General features: G+C 45.5%; 2 non-coding genes across 2 annotated transcripts; both read right to left on the bottom strand.

The window, feature by feature from the left end:
• Positions 1 to 1102: 1102 nt before the first annotated feature.
• Positions 1103 to 3029, bottom strand: LOC113380845. Its single transcript, XR_003367483.1, has one exon. It is a non-coding gene; the product is annotated as a small subunit ribosomal RNA (ribosomal RNA).
• Positions 3030 to 4288: 1259 nt separating this feature from the next.
• LOC113380844 lies at positions 4289 to 6215 on the bottom strand. The gene has a single exon (XR_003367482.1). It is a non-coding gene; the product is annotated as a small subunit ribosomal RNA (ribosomal RNA).
• Between the last annotated feature and the right edge of the window lie 393 nt (positions 6216 to 6608).

The raw sequence follows: 6608 nt of genomic DNA, 5'->3' as shown, positions 1-6608 counted from the left end.
ACATCGCGACTTGATATTTTATATATTCTGCGCTTACACAGAGGCTAGACCTTTAACAACCGTCGAAACGGCGGTCCGTACATGAAATTTGCGGTCCGCAGACCCAGTTAATTTCAAACAGTCTCTTTACCCTTCGTTAGATTGAAAACGTCGGGGCGAATTCATTATAAGAATTCATCGTTATAACTAACTTTTATTCTCGCTCGGAGAGTATTGAGTTGATTGCATTTGTATATTTTATTTTCCGCATAAGAGTCTTTGCGTCAACGACACATGCCCGCGGATATGCTGTACAGTATGGTTGAACACTTATAAATAAGGTCCAGAACCCGGCCGTAAACCGACATCCGAACATATACGGCGTATATTATTCTAGACACGGTCTACGACAGTTTGACCTGCAGCGACGGGTCGCCTCGGGTTACCGTGCGAACCATCACCGCGATGGTCTGGACAGGCTATATGGCGGGTCGCAAGAAAATAAATTCTCTAGGACGCGCAACCACTTTAGCAATTTTAGAGCACGTTGTGGTCCAAAAACAAACGTCCTCGCTTTAAAATTGAAATATGAATATTTCACTGTGTGTGAGATTGAAAAATCTGCTTTCGCTGATTTTTCATTTTCTTAAAACAACGCAATGAAGCGAATGTTCAAATTCGCACAATTTGAATAAAATGTGCAGAGTATATAGAATACTAACGCAAGCGTTTACTACAATCGACTTTAAAACACTAGACTTTCATCTAGCGCCCAAAGAATTGATTGAGCTATGCGTTTAAAGTATAATATTCAAAAAGAACGCCGTTTTCACAACGAACTTCGTCATTCGCTCAGGCATCTGGCGATACCGAGCAGATATACATGGCAGTGCTCTCACACAATGCATAAGAGCGCTAAGCGGTTGTAAACTGCGTCACGCTGCTTTTGCACACTGCGCAATATTTTGCGACTAGCTCCGGTCAAACGTTAATGAAACGAATGATCATTGCCAGAGGCTTTTGCCCACAGTATATTATACTATGGGAGCGCACAACATTTAGTCTGCAACATTATATTGCGACATATAGCACACGTTTCATTCACTTAATAGTAAATGTACGTTAATGATCCTTCCGCAGGTTCACCTACGGAAACCTTGTTACGACTTTTACTTCCTCTAAATAATCAAGTTTGGTTATCTTCCCAGCAACATCGGCAATGTCGAAACGCTGCCGCGCACCGGTCCGAAGACCTCACTAAATAATTCAATCGGTAGTAGCGACGGGCGGTGTGTACAAAGGGCAGGGACATAATCAACGCAAGCTTATGACTCGCGCTTACTAGGAATTCCTCGTTCATGGGGAAGAATTGCAAGCCCCAATCCCTAGCACGAAGAGGCTTCAACGGATTACCCGGACCTTTCGGCCAAGGAAAACCTGCTGATCTCTTCAGTGTAGCGCGCGTGCGGCCCAGAACATCTAAGGGCATCACAGACCTGTTATTGCTCAATTTCGTGCGACTAAATGTCGCCTGTCCCTCTAAGAAGATATATTTGTACGCCGGTAGTGAGAACCACAACCAACAACGACCGAAGCCGAAGCGGAGGGTCTTTGCGATACCAGAAAGTACGTCTATTTAGCAGGCTAGAGTCTCGTTCGTTATCAGAATTAACCAGACAAATCACTCCACCAACTAAGAACGGCCATGCACCACCACCCACCGAATCAAGAAAGAGCTCTCAATCTGTCAATCCTTCCGGTGTCTGGACCTGGTGAGGTTTCCCGTGTTGAGTCAAATTAAGCCGCAGGCTCCACTCCTTGTAGTGCCCTTCCGTCAATTCCTTTAAGTTTCAGCTTTGCAACCATACTTCCCCCGGAACCCAAAAGCTTTGGTTTCCCGGAAGCTGCCCGCCGAGTCATCGGAGGAACTTCGGCGGATCGCTAGCTGGCATCGTTTATGGTTAGAACTAGGGCGGTATCTGATCGCCTTCGAACCTCTAACTTTCGTTCTTGATTGATGAAAACACATTTGGCAAATGCTTTCGCTTCTGTCCGTCTTGCGACGATCCAAGAATTTCACCTCTAACGTCGCAATACGAATGCCCCCAGTTGTCCCTATTAATCATTACCTCGGAATTCCGAAAACCAACAAAATAGAACCGAGGTCCTATTCCATTATTCCATGCACACAATATTCAGGCGAATGAGCCTGCTTTAAGCACTCTAATTTGTTCAAAGTAAACGTACCGGCCCACCTCGACACTCGGTGAAGAGCACCTTGGTAGGATTTTGAGTTGGGCCGCCTTTTTACGGGCTAAGCCCACCGGTAGGACGTCCCACAGACATGCCAGTTGAACACCGCGAGCGGTGAACCGACAGTGTGGGACACAGATTCAACTACGAGCTTTTTAACCGCAACAACTTTAATATACGCTATTAGAGCTGGAATTACCGCGGCTGCTGGCACCAGACTGGCCCTCTAATAGATCCTCGTTAAAGGATTTAAAGTGTACTCATTCCGATTACGGGGCCTCGGATGAGTCCCGTATCGTTATTTTTCGTCACTACCTCCCCGTGCCGGGAGTGGGTAATTTGCGCGCCTGCTGCCTTCCTTGGATGTGGTAGCCGTTTCTCAGGCTCCCTCTCCGGAATCGAACCCTGATTCCCCGTTACCCGTAACAACCATGGTAGTCGCAGAAACTACCATCGACAGTTGATAAGGCAGACATTTGAAAGATGCGTCGCCGGTACTAGACCGTGCGATCGGCACAAAGTTATTCAGAGTCACCAAGTCAAACGGTGAGCAAGGCAAGCCCGCCACCGATTGGTTTTGATCTAATAAAAGCATTCCTTCCATCTCTGGTCGGAACTCTATTTGCATGTATTAGCTCTAGAATTACCACAGTTATCCAAGTAATGTGGGTACGATCTAAGGAACCATAACTGATGTAATGAGCCATTCGCGGTTTCACCTTAATGTGGCTTGCACTGAGACATGCATGGCTTAATCTTTGAGACAAGCATATACTACTGGCAGGATCAACCAGGGTGCTATATATATAATAGCATAGTGCGTAAATGTCCCTCGGCGTCACCCGAGAGACCACACTTTGTATAGAAAAGTTCGATGAATATTTCTAAACAACGAATTTTCTTACATATATATATCTGAGTCGTACGATATTCCCTGGACATGACGAACAGTTTACATCGCGACTTGATATTTTATATATTCTGCGCTTACACAGAGGCTAGACCTTTAACAACCGTCGAAACGGCGGTCCGTACATGAAATTTGCGGTCCGCAGACCCAGTTAATTTCAAACAGTCTCTTTACCCTTCGTTAGATTGAAAACGTCGGGGCGAATTCATTATAAGAATTCATCGTTATAACTAACTTTTATTCTCGCTCGGAGAGTATTGAGTTGATTGCATTTGTATATTTTATTTTCCGCATAAGAGTCTTTGCGTCAACGACACATGCCCGCGGATATGCTGTACAGTATGGTTGAACACTTATAAATAAGGTCCAGAACCCGGCCGTAAACCGACATCCAAACATATACGGCGTATATTATTCTAGACACGGTCTACGACAGTTTGACCTGCAGCGACGGGTCGCCTCGGGTTACCGTGCGAACCATCACCGCGATGGTCTGGACAGGCTATATGGCGGGTCGCAAGAAAATAAATTCTCTAGGACGCGCAACCACTTTAGCAATTTTAGAGCACGTTGTGGTCCAAAAACAAACGTCCTCGCTTTAAAATTGAAATACGAATATTTCACTGTGTGTGAGATTGAAAAATCTGCTTTCGCTGATTTTTCATTTTCTTAAAACAACGCAATGAAGCGAATGTTCAAATTCGCACAATTTGAATAAAATGTGCAGAGTATATAGAATACTAACGCAAGCGTTTACTACAATCGACTTTAAAACACTAGACTTTCATCTAGCGCCCAAAGAATTGATTGAGCTATGCGTTTAAAGTATAATATTCAAAAAGAACGCCGTTTTCACAACGAACTTCGTCATTCGCTCAGGCATCTGGCGATACCGAGCAGATATACATGGCAGTGCTCTCACACAATGCATAAGAGCGCTAAGCGGTTGTAAACTGCGTCACGCTGCTTTTGCACACTGCGCAATATTTTGCGACTAGCTCCGGTCAAACGTTAATGAAACGAATGATCATTGCCAGAGGCTTTTGCCCACAGTATATTATACTATGGGAGCGCACAACATTTAGTCTGCAACATTATATTGCGACATATAGCACACGTTTCATTCACTTAATAGTAAATGTACGTTAATGATCCTTCCGCAGGTTCACCTACGGAAACCTTGTTACGACTTTTACTTCCTCTAAATAATCAAGTTTGGTTATCTTCCCAGCAACATCGGCAATGTCGAAACGCTGCCGCGCACCGGTCCGAAGACCTCACTAAATAATTCAATCGGTAGTAGCGACGGGCGGTGTGTACAAAGGGCAGGGACATAATCAACGCAAGCTTATGACTCGCGCTTACTAGGAATTCCTCGTTCATGGGGAAGAATTGCAAGCCCCAATCCCTAGCACGAAGAGGCTTCAACGGATTACCCGGACCTTTCGGCCAAGGAAAACCTGCTGATCTCTTCAGTGTAGCGCGCGTGCGGCCCAGAACATCTAAGGGCATCACAGACCTGTTATTGCTCAATTTCGTGCGACTAAATGTCGCCTGTCCCTCTAAGAAGATATATTTGTACGCCGGTAGTGAGAACCACAACCAACAACGACCGAAGCCGAAGCGGAGGGTCTTTGCGATACCAGAAAGTACGTCTATTTAGCAGGCTAGAGTCTCGTTCGTTATCAGAATTAACCAGACAAATCACTCCACCAACTAAGAACGGCCATGCACCACCACCCACCGAATCAAGAAAGAGCTCTCAATCTGTCAATCCTTCCGGTGTCTGGACCTGGTGAGGTTTCCCGTGTTGAGTCAAATTAAGCCGCAGGCTCCACTCCTTGTAGTGCCCTTCCGTCAATTCCTTTAAGTTTCAGCTTTGCAACCATACTTCCCCCGGAACCCAAAAGCTTTGGTTTCCCGGAAGCTGCCCGCCGAGTCATCGGAGGAACTTCGGCGGATCGCTAGCTGGCATCGTTTATGGTTAGAACTAGGGCGGTATCTGATCGCCTTCGAACCTCTAACTTTCGTTCTTGATTGATGAAAACACATTTGGCAAATGCTTTCGCTTCTGTCCGTCTTGCGACGATCCAAGAATTTCACCTCTAACGTCGCAATACGAATGCCCCCAGTTGTCCCTATTAATCATTACCTCGGAATTCCGAAAACCAACAAAATAGAACCGAGGTCCTATTCCATTATTCCATGCACACAATATTCAGGCGAATGAGCCTGCTTTAAGCACTCTAATTTGTTCAAAGTAAACGTACCGGCCCACCTCGACACTCGGTGAAGAGCACCTTGGTAGGATTTTGAGTTGGGCCGCCTTTTTACGGGCTAAGCCCACCGGTAGGACGTCCCACAGACATGCCAGTTGAACACCGCGAGCGGTGAACCGACAGTGTGGGACACAGATTCAACTACGAGCTTTTTAACCGCAACAACTTTAATATACGCTATTAGAGCTGGAATTACCGCGGCTGCTGGCACCAGACTGGCCCTCTAATAGATCCTCGTTAAAGGATTTAAAGTGTACTCATTCCGATTACGGGGCCTCGGATGAGTCCCGTATCGTTATTTTTCGTCACTACCTCCCCGTGCCGGGAGTGGGTAATTTGCGCGCCTGCTGCCTTCCTTGGATGTGGTAGCCGTTTCTCAGGCTCCCTCTCCGGAATCGAACCCTGATTCCCCGTTACCCGTAACAACCATGGTAGTCGCAGAAACTACCATCGACAGTTGATAAGGCAGACATTTGAAAGATGCGTCGCCGGTACTAGACCGTGCGATCGGCACAAAGTTATTCAGAGTCACCAAGTCAAACGGTGAGCAAGGCAAGCCCGCCACCGATTGGTTTTGATCTAATAAAAGCATTCCTTCCATCTCTGGTCGGAACTCTATTTGCATGTATTAGCTCTAGAATTACCACAGTTATCCAAGTAATGTGGGTACGATCTAAGGAACCATAACTGATGTAATGAGCCATTCGCGGTTTCACCTTAATGTGGCTTGCACTGAGACATGCATGGCTTAATCTTTGAGACAAGCATATACTACTGGCAGGATCAACCAGGGTGCTATATATATAATAGCATAGTGCGTAAATGTCCCTCGGCGTCACCCGAGAGACCACACTTTGTATAGAAAAGTTCGATGAATATTTCTAAACAACGAATTTTCTTACATATATATATCTGAGTCGTACGATATTCCCGGACATGACGAACAGTTTACATCGCGACTTGATATTTTATATATTCTGCGCTTACACAGAGGCTAGACCTTAACAACCGTTCGAAACGGCGGTCCGTACATGAAATTTGCGGTCCGCAGACCCAGTTAATTTCAAACAGTTCTCTTTACCCTTCGTTAGATTGAAAACGTCGGGGCGAATTCATTATAAGAATTCATCGTTATAACTAACTTTTATTTCGCTCGGAGAGTATTGAGTTGATTGCATTTGTAATTT

The sequence above is a fragment of the Ctenocephalides felis genome, unplaced genomic scaffold (genome assembly GCF_003426905.1).
Source record: "Ctenocephalides felis isolate EL2017-DRISC unplaced genomic scaffold, ASM342690v1 CF-g0.4_SCAFFOLD_02408, whole genome shotgun sequence".
NCBI classification, from domain to species: domain Eukaryota; kingdom Metazoa; phylum Arthropoda; class Insecta; order Siphonaptera; family Pulicidae; genus Ctenocephalides; species Ctenocephalides felis.
This window is presented reverse-complemented; position numbering and strand designations above follow the sequence as displayed.